Source organism: Carassius gibelio, chromosome A13 (genome assembly GCF_023724105.1).
Source record: "Carassius gibelio isolate Cgi1373 ecotype wild population from Czech Republic chromosome A13, carGib1.2-hapl.c, whole genome shotgun sequence".
Lineage (NCBI taxonomy): Eukaryota > Metazoa > Chordata > Actinopteri > Cypriniformes > Cyprinidae > Carassius > Carassius gibelio.
The window spans coordinates 965,756-987,852 of NC_068383.1; the positions used below are offsets into that span (position 1 = coordinate 965,756).

At 39.8% G+C, this 22,097-nt stretch overlaps 1 long non-coding RNA gene across 1 annotated transcript; it reads left to right on the forward strand.

The window, feature by feature from the left end:
- Window positions 1-870: 870 nt before the first annotated feature.
- On the forward strand, window positions 871-2,214 carry LOC128025822 (uncharacterized). Its single transcript, XR_008186236.1, has 2 exons — window positions 871-1,120; window positions 1,850-2,214. It is a non-coding gene; the product is annotated as an uncharacterized LOC128025822 (long non-coding RNA).
- Window positions 2,215-22,097: the final 19,883 nt, after the last annotated feature.

Consider the following 22,097-nt stretch of genomic DNA (forward strand, 5'->3'; position numbering starts at 1 on the left):
GATTATTGGGTGATTTCTGTTTTCCGACAGCAAATGTACAAACCTTTTTGTAATAAAAATGGATCTTGTCATGCTTGGCCTTTTCCCTGTTCGATGATGGAGTTTACTGTGACTCAGACCAGCACATCAATGCTGTTTTATTCTAACCGTATGTGTAGTTTTATTGAGAAATGCATTCTTACAGAGGATACTGTAGTGATTTAGAACCGACATGCTGCTTAATATGCAGCTTATGGAATAAATATATACTACAATTCTAATGCTTAAAACATACATACGGTTTTACTACAAATACCGTGTTACCGTAAACCACAGTTAATTTTCTCATTGATTAGTGGTACTTCCATGGCTCAAAATGTTAATGTTCATACTTTTTTATTGAATTTTGTATTTATTTTTTGTATTGCACCATATTGGAGCGGGCAACTCTCATAACTCTCACATCAGGACAAAAGAAAACATAAATATGTAAATGAACCCAAGAGGGTCTGGCTGCAGACTTGCACTTGCACTCTCAGACACTTGCACTTCCACATCACTTGCAGTCTTTATTTTTTATTTTGTTAAAAAATTTTATTACTTTTTGTTTGAATTTCCCAAAATTTTATAACAGTAGCCAGGTGGCGAAGACAAGAAAAAAGAAACTAAATTACAATGTCACTTGCAATCATACTTTCACGCTCCGCCACCTGTGACGTCACTTGCAATCAACACAAATCGTGCGTGTTGCCAATGGAGACATTTACTGTTGTAAAATGTTGAGAGATTCAAACGAAAAGTAATGATACAAATTCAACAAAATAAAAAATAAAGACTGCAAGTGACGTCACTAGCGGAAGCACAAGTGTCTGAAAGTGCAAGTGCAAGTCTGCAGCCAGACACTTCATACAACAACACAAGATAAAAGTAGAACAAGCCGTTAAATGCATAGACACATAAATACCTAGACGCGTCATTGGCCGCTGGACCGCACGTCATCGTCGCCGCCATATTGGATCGGGCAACTCTCATAACTCTCACATCAGGACAGAAGAAAACAAACCTGACTCATCGACAGATTGGACTCCTACAAACCGTCACACGATAATAAAAACAGCTCTCGGGGTGTTATCTTTCACAGGTAAGACTCATCTGTTCTTTCTCGATGTTTGGTCATTTTTAACATTATGTTGACAGCTTAATTAACCACCAGTGTCAGACTATTAATAATAGCTAGCGATATCGCTAACGTCGTTAGCAGTGAAAGCTGAGACTTTATAAGAATTCAATGTTTAAATGAATTCTTATTACGTTTTAACTTATATTGCCGTTTATATAATAAACTAAATGGTGTTATGAGCACAATATACAGAGTGAGCCCTTTGACTGTATAGATTAATGATGGAGATAAAGCTTCTCTCTTTAATTTCACTACCGTTACTTATTTACAAAGATGAAGTGGTAACACTGTAGAATACTAGTCCTTTAGTTAATGTTCGTTAATTCATTATCGAACATGAACAATACATTTATTACTGTATTTATTCATCTTTGTTCATGTTAGTTAATGAAAATACAGTTTTTCATTATTAGTTCATGATAATTCAGAGTGCAATGTTAACAAGCACAGCTTTTGATTTAAATAATGCATTAGTAAATGTTGAAATGAACATCAATTAAGATTAATAAATGCCGTAGAAGGATTGTTCTTGCTTAGATCATTTTACTAAAGTAGTTAACTAATATTAACTTATGGACCTTTATTCAAAAGTGTTACCGATTAAGTTTATCATCACTTGATTGTAAGGATTTCATTGCTTTTCATAAAACTGTGAACTGATTCTATGTATTCTGTTTTCTTCTCTTTTAGCCACTTGCAAACAGGACAAGGACAGTCTTAAGGAAAGCTGAGGAAAGCTGTTCTCAGAGACGAGACTATACCTCCACAGACTAGTGTTGTGTTTGTACTAAACCCAGAGCAGCCCTGAATGAATCGACAGAATGACCAGCTCATATAATAATACTATAGACTGCATTTAAGAAGCTTTGCACAGGCTGTTTAATGCTGATAATGTACTGCGTGTGTCTTTACACAAAAAAAACATGATGTAAATAGCCTAGAAATTACAAACACAGGAACTCATAGTGAGTCCAGCTGCAATATCATGATAAACTCATTGTGATGTTGTTATAATGATTATTAATTTTGATTAATATAAAGTTTTTTGAGGGGACCATCTCATATTCTGGTCTGTGATAAACATAACTATACTTTGAGATTTTATTGTGCAAGGTAAACCTCACACACTCACACCCAAACATTCATATGTGTTAACATCAGTGTTGTAGTTACTAAGAAATAAACTAGTTACAGTTACTAGTTACTTAATTCAAAAAGTAACTCAATTACTTTGTTGATTACTTACACCAAAAAGAGATGCATTACTGTTAAAAGTATTTTTTTTAGTTACTTTTTTAAAGAACTTTCTTTAATGTTCCCATTAATGTGCTTTTATGCGTTATGGTCTATACAAACACAAAGTAAAACAGAAAGCAATTTTATAACACTATTTTGATTGAGGCAGACCAGCACAAACTGAATATTGTATATCACAAGGATTTCTGAAATAAATAACAAAACACCTGAATAATATATTCAGAATCAAAAACTAAAGTGGCTTCTGCATCATAAAAGCTGTTGTGTTGAGCCCTTAAAAATGTTCCTTTCACAGCTTAAGTATGAAAACTATCAACAATGGACAACATAACACAAAACATTTTGAAATAAATAAATGAAAGCGACTCGGTTGATTCAGATCAGCACTTCGGAGCAGGAAGTGTTTGTCAAACAGTTAATTTGTGATAAATGAATATTTGACCTGAGCCTTTTTTTTTTTTAACCTGTCGATGTGATTTTTAAATGATTTCAATGACTTTTGGATGTCAATACTTCTTGTACCTCAGTTGCATGTGTTGTGTTTTTTGAATTGTGGATGGATTTATCAACTGAGCAATAAGTTGAACATAAATAATCATGAACTCTTAAAGATGATGATGAAAAGAAAAGGGAATATTGCATATATTTAAAATCATAGAATTTTTTTTTTGTTTGTTGTTTTCTTACAGGAGTTTACTCATCAAAACTGCATTTATTTGATCAAAAATACAGGAAAAAAAGTTAAATATTATTATGAAGTAAAACAACATTATTTTTATTTTAATATACATTCAAATCTATTTTATTTCTGTGATTTTCAGCATCATTACTCCAGTCTTCAGTGTCACATGTAAGGAATGTAAGGAAAGGAGCCGGACCTGATGGGATTTCTGGCCGTGTTTTGCGGTCCTGAGCTGATCAGCTCTCTGGTTTGTTTACATCCATTTTTAATGGAGTCTCTTGCTACATCGGTGGTTCCCACCTCATTCAAAAAAATCGGTCATCATCCCTGTGCCTAAGAACAATAAACCCTCCTGTCTGAATGACTATCGTCCAGTTGCCCTCACATCAATAGTCATGAAGGTGTTTGAGGGACTGGTTAAAAACGTCATCTGCTCCCCCATACCGTATACTTTGGACCCTCTTCAGTTTGCCTATCACCCAAACAGATCCACCGATGATGCCATCTCTCACATCCTGCACTCTTCTCTTACACACATTGACAGCAATAACAGGAACTATGTAAGGCTGCTATTTATTGACTATAGCTCAGCTTTTAATACTATAGTACCCATAAAGCTAGCTTCTAAACTCATAGACCTCGGCCTGAATTCTTCACTCTGCAACTGGATTCTTGATTTCCTCACCGGCAGACCTCAAGTGGTGAAAGCCAGTACACCTCCAGCTCCATCACCCTGAACGTAGGAGCCCCACAGGGCTGTGTCCTGAGTCCCCTGCTCTACTCTCTCTACACACATGACTGCGTGTCTTAGCACAGCTCCACATCTATTATCAAATTTGCTGATGATACTGTGTTCTCATTGATGTGCTTTTATGCGTTATGGTCTATACAAACACAAAGTGAAACAGAAAGTAATTTTTAAACACTATTTTGATTGAGGCAGATTGAGGCAGACCAGCACAAACTGAATATTGTATATCGCAAGGATTTCTGAAATAAATAACAAAACACCTGCATAATATATTCAGAATCAAAAACTAAAGTGGCTTCTGCATCATAAAAGCTGTTGTGTTGAGCCCTTAAAAATGTTCCTTTCACAGCTTAAGTATGAAAACTATCAACAATGGACAACATAACACAAAACATTTTGAAATAAATAAATGAAAGCAATCTGAATTATTCAGAATCAATTTCGAGAAACATATATACATACATTCATACATAGGTATATATATATATATATATATATATATATATATAAATGTTGTTTAAAAATGAAATCTATGTTATCATGCTAAGGATCTGACTGAAAGCGGGCGACTCCAAAGTAGAGACAGGCTGCATGTTTTCAACAATGTTTCACCTGTATGAGAAAAACATACAGAGAATCACTTAAGACACTTTGCTGTAGAACCATTCCACATAATAATATTCATTAAAACTGTATGTTAACACGTAGGAGCTTGCTGCATGAATCCGTGAGTAGGCTACAGTTTACAAATCCATGGGAACAGATTGGGAAAGTGTGCGCGCAGATTATGAATTTGTGGGTACAGATTCAAAAACCGAGGGTACGGTTACCAAAATCTGAGCACGGATTGGAAATTCGTGGGGTAGGATAGGACACGTGCGTGTGAGGGGCGGAGACGCGCCGCGGAGCGTCAGACGCGTGTGAGGACCAAACACAGCAGAACGGTAGGAAACTTCACTCCTCTTATTATTTCTCTTTTACTATAGCGATTTATTTTTAGATACGTGATCTGAGTCTTTCATAAAGTTGTTTTATAAACGCAGTAACCTGAAAGTTCCTGTCAGTGTTTAAAAACTAATTAGGATTTAATAACGTGTTTAATGAATTTGTTAAGTACGGTATTCAATGTTTACTTACATAGAGTTTATTAATATAGGCTCAAATATAGTGTTTTTTTTTATAGTTTAAAGGGGATCCTATGGTGCATTGCTCGTTAAAAGTTAGACTGTTAATATAATATAGAGAAAGACCATTCTTAATTATTTTTTACTATTTTAAAATGCATTTATTTTTTACATTCTTTGTTCGAAGTTTTCAGATCGGCACTTCGGAGCCTGTTCGCGACTCGGTTGATTCAGATCGGCACTTCGGAGCCTGTTCGCGACTCGGTTGATTCAGATCGGCACTTCGGAGTCTGTTCGCGACTCCGTTGATTCAGCCTGTTCGCGACTCGGCTGATTCAGATCGGCACTTCGGAGTCTGTTCGCGACTCCGTTGATTCAGATCGGCACTTCGGAGTCTGTTCGCGACTCCGTTGATTCAGATCGGCACTTCGGAGCCTGTTCGCGACTCGGTTGATTCAGATCGGCACTTCGGAGCCTGTACGCGACTCGGTTGATTCAGATCGGCACTTCGGAGCCTGTTCGCGACTCCGTTGATTCAGACCGGCACTTCGGAGCCTGTTCGCGACTCGGTTGAATCAGATCTTCGGAGCAGGAAGTGTTTGTCAAACAGTTAATTGGTGATAAATGAATATTTGAGCCTTTTTTTTTTTTTAACCTGTCGATGTGATTTTTAAATGATTTCAATTACTTTTGGATGTCAATACTTCTTGTACCTCAGTTGCATGTGTTGTGTTTTTTGAATTGTGGATGGATTTATCAACTGAGCAATAAGTTGAACATAAATCATCATGAACTCTTAAAGATGATGATGAAAAGAAAAGGTAATATTATATATATTTAAAATCATAGAATGATTTTTTATGTTTTTGTTTTTGTTTTTGTTTTTCCTTACAGGAGTTTACTCATCAAAACTGCATTTATTTGATCAAAAATACAGGAAAAAAAGTTAAATATTATTATGAAGTAAAACAACATTATTTTTATTTTAATATACATTAAAATCTATTTTATTTCTGTGATTTTCAGCATCATTACTCCAGTCTTCAGTGTCACATGTAAGGAATGTAAGGAAAGGAGCCGGACCTGATGGGATTTCTGGCCGTGTTTTGCGGTCCTGAGCTGATCAGCTCGCTGGTTTGTTTACATCCATTTTTAATGAGTCTCTTGCTACATCGGTGGTTCCCACCTCATTCAAAAAATCGGTCATCATCCCTGTGCCTAAGAACAATAAACCCTCCTGTCTGAATGACTATCGTCCAGTTGCCCTCACATCAATAGTCATGAAGGTGTTTGAGGGACTGGTTAAAAACGTCATCTGCTCCCCCATTCCGTATACTTTCGACCCTCTTCAGTTTGCCTATCACCCAAACAGATCCACCGATGATGCCATCTCTCACATCCTGCACTCTTCTCTTACACACATTGACAGCAATAACAGGAACTATGTAGGGCTGCTATTTATTGACTATAGCTCAGCTTTTAATACTATAGTACCCATAAAGCTAGCTTCTAAACTCATAGACCTCGGCCTGAATTCTGTACTCTGCAACTGGATTCCTGATTTCCTCACCGGCAGACCTCAAGTGGTGAAAGCCAGTACACCTCCAGCTCCATCACCCTGAACGTAGGAGCCCCACAGGGCTGTGTCCTGAGTCCCCTGTTCTACTCTCTCTACACACATGACTGCGTGTCTTAGCACAGCTCCACATCTATTATCAAATTTGCTGATGATACTGTGTTCTCATTGATGTGCTTTTATGCGTTATGGTCTATACAAACACAAAGTGAAACAGAAAGTAATTTTTAAACACTATTTTGATTGAGGCAGATTGAGGCAGACCAGCACAAACTGAATATTGTATATCGCAAGGATTTCTGAAATAAATAACAAAACACCTGAATAATATATTCAGAATCAAAAACTAAAGTGGCTTCTGCATCATAAAAGCTGTTGTGTTGAGCCCTTAAAAATGTTCCTTTCACAGCTTAAGTATGAAAACTATCAACAATGGACAACATAACACAAAACATTTTGAAATAAATAAATGAAAGCAATCTGAATTATTCAGAATCAAATTCGAGAAACATACATACATCCATTCATACATACATAGGTATATATATATATATATATATATATATATATATATATATATATATATATATATATATATAAATATAAATATATATATATATATATATATATATATATATATATATATATATATATATATAAATGTTGTTTAAAAATGAAATCTATGTTATCATGCTAAGGATCTGACTGAAAGCCGGCGACTCCAAAGTAGAGACAGGCTGCATGTTTTCAACAATGTTTCACCTGTATGAGAAAAACATACAGAGAATAACTTAAGACACTTTGCTGTAGACCCATTCCACATAATAATATTCATTAAAACTGTATGTTAACACGTAGGAGCTTGCTGCATGAATCCGTGAGTAGGCTACAGTTTACAAATCCATGGGAACAGATTGGGAAAGTGTGCGCGCAGATTATGAATTTGTGGGTACAGATTCAAAAACCGAGGGTACGGTTACCAAAATCTGAGCACGGATTGGAAATTCGTGGGGTAGGATAGGACACGTGCGTGTGAGGGGCGGAGACGCGCCGCGGAGCGTCAGACGCGTGTGAGGACCAAACACAGCAGAACGGTAGGAAACTTCACTCCTCTTATTATTTCTCTTTTACTATAGCGATTTATTTTTAGATACGTGATCTGAGTCTTTCATACAGTTGTTTTATAAACGCAGTAACCTGAAAGTTCCTGTCAGTGTTTAAAAACTAATTAGGATTTAATAACGTGTTTAATGAATTTGTTAAGTACGGTATTCAATGTTTACTTACATAGAGGTTATTAATATAGGCTCAAATATAGTGTTTTTTTTATAGTTTAAAGGTGATCCTATGGTGCATTGCTCGTTAAAAGTTAGACTGTTAATATAATATAGAGAAAGACCATTCTTAATTATTTTTTACTATTTTAAAATGCATTTATTTTTTGCATTCTTTGTTCGAAGTTTTCAGATCGGCACTTCGGAGCCTGTTCGCGACTCCGTTGATTCAGCCTGTTCGCGACTCGGCTGATTCAGATCGGCACTTCGGAGTCTGTTCGCGACTCCGTTGATTCAGATCGGCACTTCGGAGTCTGTTCGCGACTCCGTTGATTCAGATCGGCACTTCGGAGCCTGTTCGCGACTCGGTTGATTCAGATCGGCACTTCGGAGCCTGTACGCGACTCGGTTGATTCAGATCGGCACTTCGGAGCCTGTTCGCGACTCGGTTGATTCAGATCGGCACTTCGGAGCCTGTACGCGACTCGATTGATTCAGATCGCCACTTCGGAGCCTGTTCGCGACTCGGTTGATTCAGATCGGCACTTCGGAGCCTGTTCGCGACTCGGTTGATTCAGATCGGCACTTCGGAGCCTGTTCGCGACTCGGTTGATTCAGATCTTCGGAGCAGGAAGTGTTTGTCAAACAGTTAATTGGTGATAAATGAATATTTGAGCCTTTTTTTTTTTTAACCTGTCGATGTGATTTTTAAATGATTTCAATTACTTTTGGATGTCAATACTTCTTGTACCTCAGTTGCATGTGTTGTGTTTTTTGAATTGTGGATGGATTTATCAACTGAGCAATAAGTTGAACATAAATCATCATGAACTCTTAAAGATGATGATGAAAAGAAAAGGTAATATTATATATATTTAAAATCATAGAATGATTTTTTATGTTTTTCTTTGTTTTTGTTTTTCCTTACAGGAGTTTACTCATCAAAACTGCATTTATTTGATCAAAAATACAGGAAAAAAAGTTAAATATTATTATGAAGTAAAACAACATTATTTTTATTTTAATATACATTAAAATCTATTTTATTTCTGTGATTTTCAGCATCATTACTCCAGTCTTCAGTGTCACATGTAAGGAATGTAAGGAAAGGAGCCGGACCTGATGGGATTTCTGGCCGTGTTTTGCGGTCCTGAGCTGATCAGCTCGCTGGTTTGTTTACATCCATTTTTAATGAGTCTCTTGCTACATCGGTGGTTCCCACCTCATTCAAAAAATCGGTCATCATCCCTGTGCCTAAGAACAATAAACCCTCCTGTCTGAATGACTATCTTCCAGTTGCCCTCACATCAATAGTCATGAAGGTGTTTGAGGGACTGGTTAAAAACGTCATCTGCTCCCCCATACCGTATACTTTGGACCCTCTTCAGTTTGCCTATCACCCAAACAGATCCACCGATGATGCCATCTCTCACATCCTGCACTCTTCTCTTACACACATTGACAGCAATAACAGGAACTATGTAAGGCTGCTATTTATTGACTATAGCTCAGCTTTTAATACTATAGTACCCATAAAGCTAGCTTCTAAACTCATAGACCTCGGCCTGAATTCTTCACTCTGCAACTGGATTCTTGATTTCCTCACCGGCAGACCTCAAGTGGTGAAAGCCAGTACACCTCCAGCTCCATCACCCTGAACGTAGGAGCCCCACAGGGCTGTGTCCTGAGTCCCCTGTTCTACTCTCTCTACACACATGACTGCGTGTCTTAGCACAGCTCCACATCTATTATCAAATTTGCTGATGATACTGTGTTCTCATTGATGTGCTTTTATGCGTTATGGTCTATACAAACACAAAGTGAAACAGAAAGTAATTTTTAAACACTATTTTGATTGAGGCAGATTGAGGCAGACCAGCACAAACTGAATATTGTATATCGCAAGGATTTCTGAAATAAATGACAAAACACCTGCATAATATATTCAGAATCAAAAACTAAAGTGGCTTCTGCATCATAAAAGCTGTTGTGTTGAGCCCTTAAAAATGTTCCTTTCACAGCTTAAGTATGAAAACTATCAACAATGGACAACATAACACAAAACATTTTGAAATAAATAAATGAAAGCAATCTGAATTATTCAGAATCAAATTCGAGAAACATACATACATCCATTCATACATACATAGGTATATATATATATATATATATATATATATATATATATATATATATATATATATATATATATAAAAATATAAATATATATATATATATATATATATATATATATATATATATAAATGTTGTTTAAAAATGAAATCTATGTTATCATGCTAAGGATCTGACTGAAAGCCGGCGACTCCAAAGTAGAGACAGGCTGCATGTTTTCAACAATGTTTCACCTGTATGAGAAAAACATACAGAGAATCACTTAAGACACTTTGCTGTAGACCCATTCCACATAATAATATTCATTAAAACTGTATGTTAACACGTAGGAGCTTGCTGCATGAATCCGTGAGTAGGCTACAGTTTACAAATCCATGGGAACAGATTGGGAAAGTGTGCGCGCAGATTATGAATTTGTGGGTACAGATTCAAAAACCGAGGGTACGGTTACCAAAATCTGAGCACGGATTGGAAATTCGTGGGGTAGGATAGGACACGTGCGTGTGTGGGGCGGAGACGCGCCGCGGAGCGTCAGACGCGTGTGAGGACCAAACACAGCAGAACGGTAGGAAACTTCACTCCTCTTATTATTTCTCTTTTACTATAGCGATTTATTTTTAGATACGTGATCTGAGTCTTTCATACAGTTGTTTTATAAACGCAGTAACCTGAAAGTTCCTGTCAGTGTTTAAAAACTAATTAGGATTTAATAACGTGTTTAATGAATTTGTTAAGTACGGTATTCAATGTTTACTTACATAGAGGTTATTAATATAGGCTCAAATATAGTGTTTTTTTTATAGTTTAAAGGTGATCCTATGGTGCATTGCTCGTTAAAAGTTAGACTGTTAATATAATATAGAGAAAGACCATTCTTAATTATTTTTTACTATTTTAAAATGCATTTATTTTTTGCATTCTTTGTTCGAAGTTTTCAGATCGGCACTTCGGAGCCTGTTCGCGACTCCGTTGATTCAGCCTGTTCGCGACTCGGCTGATTCAGATCGGCACTTCGGAGTCTGTTCGCGACTCCGTTGATTCAGATCGGCACTTCGGAGTCTGTTCGCGACTCCGTTGATTCAGATCGGCACTTCGGAGCCTGTTCGCGACTCGGTTGATTCAGATCGGCACTTCGGAGCCTGTACGCGACTCGGTTGATTCAGATCGGCACTTCGGAGCCTGTTCGCGACTCGGTTGATTCAGATCGGCACTTCGGAGCCTGTTCGCGACTCGGTTGATTCAGATCGGCACTTCGGAGTCTGTTCGCGACTCCGTTGATTCAGCCTGTTCGCGACTCGGCTGATTCAGATCGGCACTTCGGAGTCTGTTCGCGACTCCGTTGATTCAGATCGGCACTTCGGAGTCTGTTCGCGACTCCGTTGATTCAGATCGGCACTTCGGAGCCTGTTCGCGACTCGGTTGATTCAGATCGGCACTTCGGAGCCTGTACGCGACTCGATTGATTCAGATCGCCACTTCGGAGCCTGTTCGCGACTCGGTTGATTCAGATCGGCACTTCGGAGCCTGTTCGCGACTCGGTTGATTCAGATCGGCACTTCGGAGCCTGTTCGCGACTCGGTTGATTCAGATCTTCGGAGCAGGAAGTGTTTGTCAAACAGTTAATTGGTGATAAATGAATATTTGAGCCTTTTTTTTTTTTAACCTGTCGATGTGATTTTTAAATGATTTCAATTACTTTTGGATGTCAATACTTCTTGTACCTCAGTTGCATGTGTTGTGTTTTTTGAATTGTGGATGGATTTATCAACTGAGCAATAAGTTGAACATAAATCATCATGAACTCTTAAAGATGATGATGAAAAGAAAAGGTAATATTATATATATTTAAAATCATAGAATGATTTTTTATGTTTTTCTTTGTTTTTGTTTTTCCTTACAGGAGTTTACTCATCAAAACTGCATTTATTTGATCAAAAATACAGGAAAAAAAGTTAAATATTATTATGAAGTAAAACAACATTATTTTTATTTTAATATACATTAAAATCTATTTTATTTCTGTGATTTTCAGCATCATTACTCCAGTCTTCAGTGTCACATGTAAGGAATGTAAGGAAAGGAGCCGGACCTGATGGGATTTCTGGCCGTGTTTTGCGGTCCTGAGCTGATCAGCTCGCTGGTTTGTTTACATCCATTTTTAATGAGTCTCTTGCTACATCGGTGGTTCCCACCTCATTCAAAAAATCGGTCATCATCCCTGTGCCTAAGAACAATAAACCCTCCTGTCTGAATGACTATCTTCCAGTTGCCCTCACATCAATAGTCATGAAGGTGTTTGAGGGACTGGTTAAAAACGTCATCTGCTCCCCCATACCGTATACTTTGGACCCTCTTCAGTTTGCCTATCACCCAAACAGATCCACCGATGATGCCATCTCTCACATCCTGCACTCTTCTCTTACACACATTGACAGCAATAACAGGAACTATGTAAGGCTGCTATTTATTGACTATAGCTCAGCTTTTAATACTATAGTACCCATAAAGCTAGCTTCTAAACTCATAGACCTCGGCCTGAATTCTTCACTCTGCAACTGGATTCTTGATTTCCTCACCGGCAGACCTCAAGTGGTGAAAGCCAGTACACCTCCAGCTCCATCACCCTGAACGTAGGAGCCCCACAGGGCTGTGTCCTGAGTCCCCTGTTCTACTCTCTCTACACACATGACTGCGTGTCTTAGCACAGCTCCACATCTATTATCAAATTTGCTGATGATACTGTGTTCTCATTGATGTGCTTTTATGCGTTATGGTCTATACAAACACAAATTGAAACAGAAAGTAATTTTTAAACACTATTTTGATTGAGGCAGATTGAGGCAGACCAGCTCAAACTGAATATTGTATATCGCAAGGATTTCTGAAATAAATAACAAAACACCTGCATAATATATTCAGAATCAAAAACTAAAGTGGCTTCTGCATCATAAAAGCTGTTGTGTTGAGCCCTTAAAAATGTTCCTTTCACAGCTTAAGTATGAAAACTATCAACAATGGACAACATAACACAAAACATTTTGAAATAAATAAATGAAAGCAATCTGAATTATTCAGAATCAATTTCGAGAAACATATATACATACATTCATACATAGGTATATATATATATATATATATATATATAAATGTTGTTTAAAAATGAAATCTATGTTATCATGCTAAGGATCTGACTGAAAGCGGGCGACTCCAAAGTAGAGACAGGCTGCATGTTTTCAACAATGTTTCACCTGTATGAGAAAAACATACAGAGAATCACTTAAGACACTTTGCTGTAGACCCATTCCACATAATAATATTCATTAAAACTGTATGTTAACACGTAGGAGCTTGCTGCATGAATCCGTGAGTAGGCTACAGTTTACAAATCCATGGGAACAGATTGGGAAAGTGTGCGCGCAGATTATGAATTTGTGGGTACAGATTCAAAAACCGAGGGTACGGTTACCAAAATCTGAGCACGGATTGGAAATTCGTGGGGTAGGATAGGACACGTGCGTGTGAGGGGCGGAGACGCGCCGCGGAGCGTCAGACGCGTGTGAGGACCAAACACAGCAGAACGGTAGGAAACTTCACTCCTCTTATTATTTCTCTTTTACTATAGCGATTTATTTTTAGATACGTGATCTGAGTCTTTCATAAAGTTGTTTTATAAACGCAGTAACCTGAAAGTTCCTGTCAGTGTTTAAAAACTAATTAGGATTTAATAACGTGTTTAATGAATATGTTAAGTACGGTATTCAATGTTTACTTACATAGAGTTTATTAATATAGGCTCAAATATAGTGTTTTTTTATAGTTTAAAGGGGATCCTATGGTGCATTGCTCGTTAAAAGTTAGACTGTTAATATAATATAGAGAAAGACCATTCTTAATTATTTTTTACTATTTTAAAATGCATTTATTTTTTACATTCTTTGTTCGAAGTTTTCAGATCGGCACTTCGGAGCCTGCTCGCGACTCGGTTGATTCAGATCGGCACTTCGGAGTCTGTTCGCGACTCCGTTGATTCAGATCGGCACTTCGGAGTCTGTTCGCGACTCCGTTGATTCAGATCGGCACTTCGGAGCCTGTTCGCGACTCGGTTGATTCAGATCGGCACTTCGGAGCCTGTACGCGACTCGATTGATTCAGATCGCCACTTCGGAGCCTGTTCGCGACTCGGTTGATTCAGATCGGCACTTCGGAGCCTGTTCGCGACTCGGTTGATTCAGATCGGCACTTCGGAGCCTGTTCGCGACTCGGTTGATTCAGATCTTCGGAGCAGGAAGTGTTTGTCAAACAGTTAATTGGTGATAAATGAATATTTGAGCCTTTTTTTTTTTAACCTGTCGATGTGATTTTTAAATGATTTCAATTACTTTTGGATGTCAATACTTCTTGTACCTCAGTTGCATGTGTTGTGTTTTTTGAATTGTGGATGGATTTATCAACTGAGCAATAAGTTGAACATAAATCATCATGAACTCTTAAAGATGATGATGAAAAGAAAAGTTAATATTATATATATTTAAAATCATAGAATGATTTTTTATGTTTTTTTTGTTTTTGTTTTTCCTTACAGGAGTTTACTCATCAAAACTGCATTTATTTGATCAAAAATACAGGAAAAAAAGTTAAATATTATTATGAAGTAAAACAACATTATTTTTATTTTAATATACATTAAAATCTATTTTATTTCTGTGATTTTCAGCATCATTACTCCAGTCTTCAGTGTCACATGTAAGGAATGTAAGGAAAGGAGCCGGACCTGATGGGATTTCTGGCCGTGTTTTGCGGTCCTGAGCTGATCAGCTCGCTGATTTGTTTACATCCATTTTTAATGAGTCTCTTGCTACATCGGTGGTTCCCACCTCATTCAAAAAATCGGTCATCATCCCTGTGCCTAAGAACAATAAACCCTCCTGTCTGAATGACTATCGTCCAGTTGCCCTCACATCAATAGTCATGAAGGTGTTTGAGGGACTGGTTAAAAACGTCATCTGCTCCCCCATACCGTATACTTTGGACCCTCTTCAGTTTGCCTATCACCCAAACAGATCCACCGATGATGCCATCTCTCACATCCTGCACTCTTCTCTTACACACATTGACAGCAATAACAGGAACTATGTAAGGCTGCTATTTATTGACTATAGCTCAGCTTTTAATACTATAGTACCCATAAAGCTAGCTTCTAAACTCATAGACCTCAGCCTGAATTCTTCACTCTGCAACTGGATTCTTGATTTCCTCACCGGCAGACCTCAAGTGGTGAAAGCCAGTACACCTCCAGCTCCATCACCCTGAACGTAGGAGCCCCACAGGGCTGTGTCCTGAGTCCCCTGTTCTACTCTCTCTACACACATGACTGCGTGTCTTAGCACAGCTCCACATCTATTATCAAATTTGCTGATGATACTGTGTTCTCATTGATGTGCTTTTATGCGTTATGGTCTATACAAACACAAAGTGAAACAGAAAGTAATTTTTAAACACTATTTTGATTGAGGCAGATTGAGGCAGACCAGCACAAACTGAATATTGTATATCGCAAGGATTTCTGAAATAAATAACAAAACACCTGAATAATATATTCAGAATCAAAAACTAAAGTGGCTTCTGCATCATAAAAGCTGTTGTGTTGAGCCCTTAAAAATGTTCCTTTCACAGCTTAAGTATGAAAACTATCAACAATGGACAACATAACACAAAACATTTTGAAATAAATAAATGAAAGCAATCTGAATTATTCAGAATCAAATTCGAGAAACATACATACATCCATTCATACTGTAACAACCGCACAAAAGGACAAGGAAGGCAGAGACCCGCACAATCAGATGGCAGTTTATACACGATTCTTTATTACTTGTTAAAATATAACATTCTCTCATAAAACAGATTACCCCTTGTTTGCCTAAATTGGCCCACATACAAAACGGACGAGCTCACATCAAGTGAGGAGGATACACAGGAAATCTTCAATTATCAGTTTACGAGTCCACCTAATCAGCTTCTCGAATCACGGTATTATCTCAAAGTTACATCGGTCACGAGCTCTCCTAGCCCAAAGTCATGTCCCTAGCTGTCTAACACATTTACCCACCACTGACTACCTATCTTCACCGCCGGAGATACTAATTATCCCGAGCGGCCGTCTAGCGTTTCCCCATCAGTGAGAGCTCGCGGAATCTCTCCCGACTAGTGCTCAACCCATCCTTAAATAATCCTCATCTCCTCCTACATCAGCTGTACACTTTAATTTAATCAAGCCACAACAATTCATTCAAATTAAGGGGCGTGTGCATTAACACCTAATTCCAATTATTCCCTTCTCATTACACTACCCCCCCACCAGGCAAAAAGTACTCGTCCTCGAGTTAAGCAGATAAATCATAATCCAACAGACTGGCCGGTACCCTCCTGGCCCGCGATGAATGTCTTTCAGCCAATCCGTTCTTTATCCCAGACCGCGACTCACAGGCTATAGATCCAATAGGCACAGCCGCACAGGAGCTATCACCAGAAAGGGCTGCACCCACATCCAATGTAGGGACAGGTAACGGAGTAGGAACAGAAGGCATCATAACGTCCAGCCCAGGATCAGGTGGCAGAGCAGGGTCAGGATGAAGTGCAGAATCGGCCACTAGAGCAGGGTCAGGATGCAGTGCAGAATCGGCCACTAGAGCAGGGTCAGGATGCAGTGCAGAATCGGCCACTAGAGCAGGGTCAGGATGCAGCGTACTCCTTTCCCCAGCCAACATTCGATCCCTCTCAACACTCTGCAATTCCGGCCTTCCTGCAAATGAATTAAAAACATATGGCTTAAGACGATTAAAATGCACAACTCGCTCAAGCCCTTTTTCTTTTGGAGCTATTCGATACAAAACGTCCGTCACCCGCTCAATAACAACAAACGGCCCCACAAAATGCCTTTGCAACTTTGGACACAACCCCTGCTTACGCACCCTATTCTTCACCCACACAAATTCCCCTTCTGTATAAAACTGATGGGACACTTTTAAATCAAAGCATCGTTTCTGCCTTCCTGATGCTTTCAGTTGATGCGCTTTCACAGCCTCCACTACCGTAGACAAGCTTTCAGCTACTTTCTCCACATAATCATTTGCCGAATCAAAATGTTCCGTCTCCCCCACTCCCAACACAACGTCCACAGGCAAAATAATCTCTCGTCCAAACAAGACCTTATATGGTGAAAACCCTGTAGTAGCATGTATACTGCTCCTATAAGCCATCATAACGTATGGCAGGAGCGTGTCCCAATTCTGCTGATTACTATCCACAAACAAAGACAGCATAGAAAGTAAAGTACGGTTAAACCGCTCCACCATCCCATTCGACTGTGGATGATAAGCTGTAGTTCTTGTTTTATGCATCTGCAGCAACCCACACAACTCGGTAAATAACTTCGATTCAAAGTTTCGACCTTGATCCGAGTGAATACTGCGCGGGACCCCAAATCTACACACCCACTCTTGTACCAAAACTTTAGCTATGGACGCTGCTTCTTGATTTGGAAGTGCAACCGCTTCGGTCCACTTTGAGAAATAATCCCCAATTACTAGGATATACTTATTCTTCTCTCCCGTTAAAGGCAAAGGCCCCAAGATGTCTAACGCTACACGTTCAAAAGGCCGAGAGACAAAAGAGGGCTGCAACGGGGCACGAGCGTTCAATGCTGCAAATTTACGAGATGCACATTCCGTACATTCCCTACACCACTTCCTTACATCTTCAAACCACCCAGGCCAATAGAACCGATCCTTTACTTTCGCCTGTAATTTTTGCACTCCTAGATGACCACCCGTAGCAGAATTATGCAACATTTTCAAAACCTCTGGAACCATCACCTTCGGAAGGACCACCTGACTTTTTAATGCAGCATCTGTATTAAGCGGCGGTTTACGCACTAATCGCCCTTGCTCAAACTCCAACTGATCCCAAACTGGCAAAAACCCTCTCACTTCCACCTTTGTCTGTGCTTCAGCACGGCCCTCCTCCCCCCGCGACCACAGCTGTTCTACAAGCTGTAAAACAGCATCCTTCTTCTGCGCCTCCACCAACTCATCCTCAATCTCCGAAGGGACCGTTGCACATACAGCACACACAGAAGCAGTAACCTCCTGACGTGGATCTGAAAAATCTTCACACTTGGCACCAAATGATGGCAAGCGTGAAAGCGCATCCGCATTAACATGCTTTTTCCCGGGGCGGTGCACAATCTTATATTGAAAACTGGCCAGCTGTTCCACCCATCTGGCCAGTTGTCCTTCAAGCCCCTGAAAATTATGAAGCCACCTTAGGGAGCTATGGTCAGTACGCAATATAAATTCTTTCCCAAGCAAATAATGCTTGAAATATTTAGTAAATACCACCAAACTGAGCAACTCCTTTTTAGTGGTGGCATACCTGCGTTCCTGTTTCGTTAAAGCTCGACTAGCATACGCCACAACCCGCTCCAAGCCATCGACCTCTTGTGACAAAACGGCACCGATGCCAACGTCACTCGCATCAGTGTCTAAAATGAATGCCTTGTGCGGGTCGGGATACGCGAGAACTGGAGTTGTCACAAGGGCTGTTTTAAGCTGTAAAAACGCCTGCTGGCACTCCCCATCCCATTTGAATTTCCGACCTTTCTCTGTGAGACGATGTAACGGTCGCGCAATTTCAGCAAACCCCTCTATAAATCGCCGATAATAAGATGCCAACCCCACAAAGCTCCGAACTTCAGTTTGATTTTTCGGTACAGGCCATTGTCTCACCGCATCTATTTTATCTGGGTCTGCTCGGATTCCATCAGCAGATATAACGTGCCCCAAATAACGAACCTGAGTGGCAAACAATGTACATTTAGAGGGTTTAACCTTCAGATTCGCATGCCGTAATTTACCAAGGACCTCATCCAGCCGTTGCAGATGTTCCCCAAATGTTCTCCCAAAAACAATAATATCATCTAAATAAACAAGGCAAGTAGTCCACTGTAAATCCGCTAACACTAAGTCCATAAGGCGCTGAAATGTACTCGGTGCGTTGCACAAACCGAAACTTAAAACATTGAATTCAAATAGCCCCTGTCGTGTTACAAAAGCGGTTTTATGCCTATCTATAGGGTCCACCTCGACCTGCCAGTATCCACTGGCCAGGTCAAGAGTGGAAAACCACTGTGCATGGGCAAGGCTGTCCAATGCATCATCAATACGCGGTAGGGGATATGCATCCTTCCGGGTCACATCATTCAACCGCCTATAATCCACGCAAAATCGAAGGGTCCCGTCTTTCTTTCGTACAGGGACCACAGGCGCGCCCCACGGGCTACACGACGGCTGTACAATTCCATTTGCCTGCATGCCCTTAATATGTTCCATCACCTCATCTTGCAGATGAAGGGGAACACGGCGCGGAGGCAATTTAATAGGTTTGGCATCCCCCGTCTCGATCTGATGCGTTATTAATTGCGTCCGCCCTAAATCTGTATCACTCACACTAAAAACTGACAAATTCTTGCACAATAACTCATGCACTGCCCGCGTTTCGGCCTTCCCAAAGCCTTTTTCGTGTAATTTCAACTGATCCATAAGCGTATCCACAGAGAATGCAGGACTCTTACCCATAGCCACGTCTCCTCCCTCTACCACCACATCAAAAAATAACTTACCCACTTTCATCCCACGCTTTAAAATATGGGTGTCATCAGTGACATTAATTACACGAATGGGCAGAATACCCTGCTCTACTCGACACACTACCCTTGCCACCAAAAGGTCACAATGGTTATAAAGGGAGGAAGACGGTTCTAACATGCCCTGCAAACTATCAGATACCCCCTCCACTGCCCCTGTAATCAAGACTTCACTACGAGGTGGAACAGGTGTATCAACATGCACAATCACATCACAGGGCTGCATACCATTATTATTGCCAAACAAGAGGGGAATCTGTTTCCCCATTAACCGACAGCTCTTTTGATCAAGATTAATAATAACGCCATATTTTAGCAAAAAATCAGAGCCCAACAAAATCTCCTGAGGCTCCAAATCTGCCACAAGAAACTCTGTGATGACAGTTAGTGAATCAAATTGGCATACGGTTTGCCAGCGACCCAAAATCGGCATCCTCCCCCCATTGGCCACTCTAACCACGCCCTCGTGATGTTCAAGATGAGCCCCACCATTCGTAATAGTAAGCCACCTCTGTTTCGGTATTACTGAGACTTGAGCACCTGTATCGACCAGAAGCTTAACGTCACACCCACCTAATTTAGCAGCAAGGTAAATCCCAGGATTGCCTTGAACTGATGAGGCCAACTGAAAAAAATGATCTTGCTTTGGGGCAGGCATTCGGCCTATGATGCCTGCCCCCTCTCGTTTCCCTGCAGATAAGGGCAGTCTCTCCTAATATGGCGATTACAACCACATTCCCAACAACCGCCTCCAACAGGTTGCACCTGTCGTTTCCCAACTGCACTTAAAGTTGACGGTTCAACAGTGCTATTCTTTAAAAGTGTGGGAACTGCCTCACAAAGTTGTTGTACAGATTTTTGCAAAGTCTGAACTTCCTTACGAAGCGCATCCACCACCTCCGTCAGCGAATCTACCTTACTTTCTGCTGCAGGAATATGAAGACCACGAACTCGCGCATCAGGGGTAATCGTACATTGTTCTAATCCCTGAATAAGTTCGAATTCACTGGCAATATTAATGGCTTCTTCTAAAGTAATAGGTTTAATACTACGTAATCGAATACGAGTCTCCCCATTTCCCACATGTGCAATAAAGTGATCTCCAATAAATCCTGTGTATCTGCACCTACTGAAGAATACGCCTTCGTCACCAACCTCCGCAGCGCATTACCAAACTCACGTAAAGTCTCGTTCGGCATGCGCTTGCGTGATGAAAAACTAACGCGATTCCATTCTGCGGTTTCACATGGTTCAAAACATTTACCTAAAGCATCTTTCAATAAAACATAACTGTGCTTGGCCTCCACCGAAAGACCACTATAGATATCTCGAGCTCGCCCCGATAATAAGAGTGACATAAACTTCAATTTGATTCCGTCATTCCAATTATTTACCACAGCTGCCATCTCAAACTGTGACTTCCAATCAGACCATTCTCGACCCGTACCGGTAAAGGTCTCCGGCATAAACACTGGACGCGCCATAGACACGTTTGATGATGCAGCTGGGGCTAAAGGCGACGGTTCCGTTACGATTGCTGAGGTAGATGGGGTAGCCACTGACACATCCCTGTGCCTATCTCTGCCCTCCATCGTACGGCTGTTTTATTATCGTTAGGGATTAAATCCCACCGCTGCCACCAGTGTAACAACCGCACAAAAGGACAAGGAAGGCAGAGACCCGCACAATCAGATGGCAGTTTATACACGATTCTTTATTACTTGTTAAAATATAACATTCTCTCATAAAACAGATTACCCCTTGTTTGCCTAAATTGGCCCACATACAAAACGGACGAGCTCACATCAAGTGAGGAGGATACACAGGAAATCTTCAATTATCAGTTTACGAGTCCACCTAATCAGCTTCTCGAATCACGGTATTATCTCAAAGTTACATCGGTCACGAGCTCTCCTAGCCCAAAGTCATGTCCCTAGCTGTCTAACACATTTACCCACCACTGACTACCTATCTTCACCGCCGGAGATACTAATTATCCCGAGCGGCCGTCTAGCGTTTCCCCATCAGTGAGAGCTCGCGGAATCTCTCCCGACTAGTGCTCAACCCATCCTTAAATAATCCTCATCTCCTCCTACATCAGCTGTACACTTTAATTTAATCAAGCCACAACAATTCATTCAAATTAAGGGGCGTGTGCATTAACACCTAATTCCAATTATTCCCTTCTCATTACACTACATACATAGGTATATATATATATATATATATATATATATATATATATATATATATATATATATATATAAATATAAATATAAATATAAATATATATATACATATAAATGTTGTTTAAAAATGAATCTATGTTATCATGCTAAGGATCTGACTGAAAGCCGTCGACTCCAAAGTAGAGACAGGCTGCATGTTTTCAACAATGTTTCACCTGTATGAGAAAAACATACAGAGAATCACTTAAG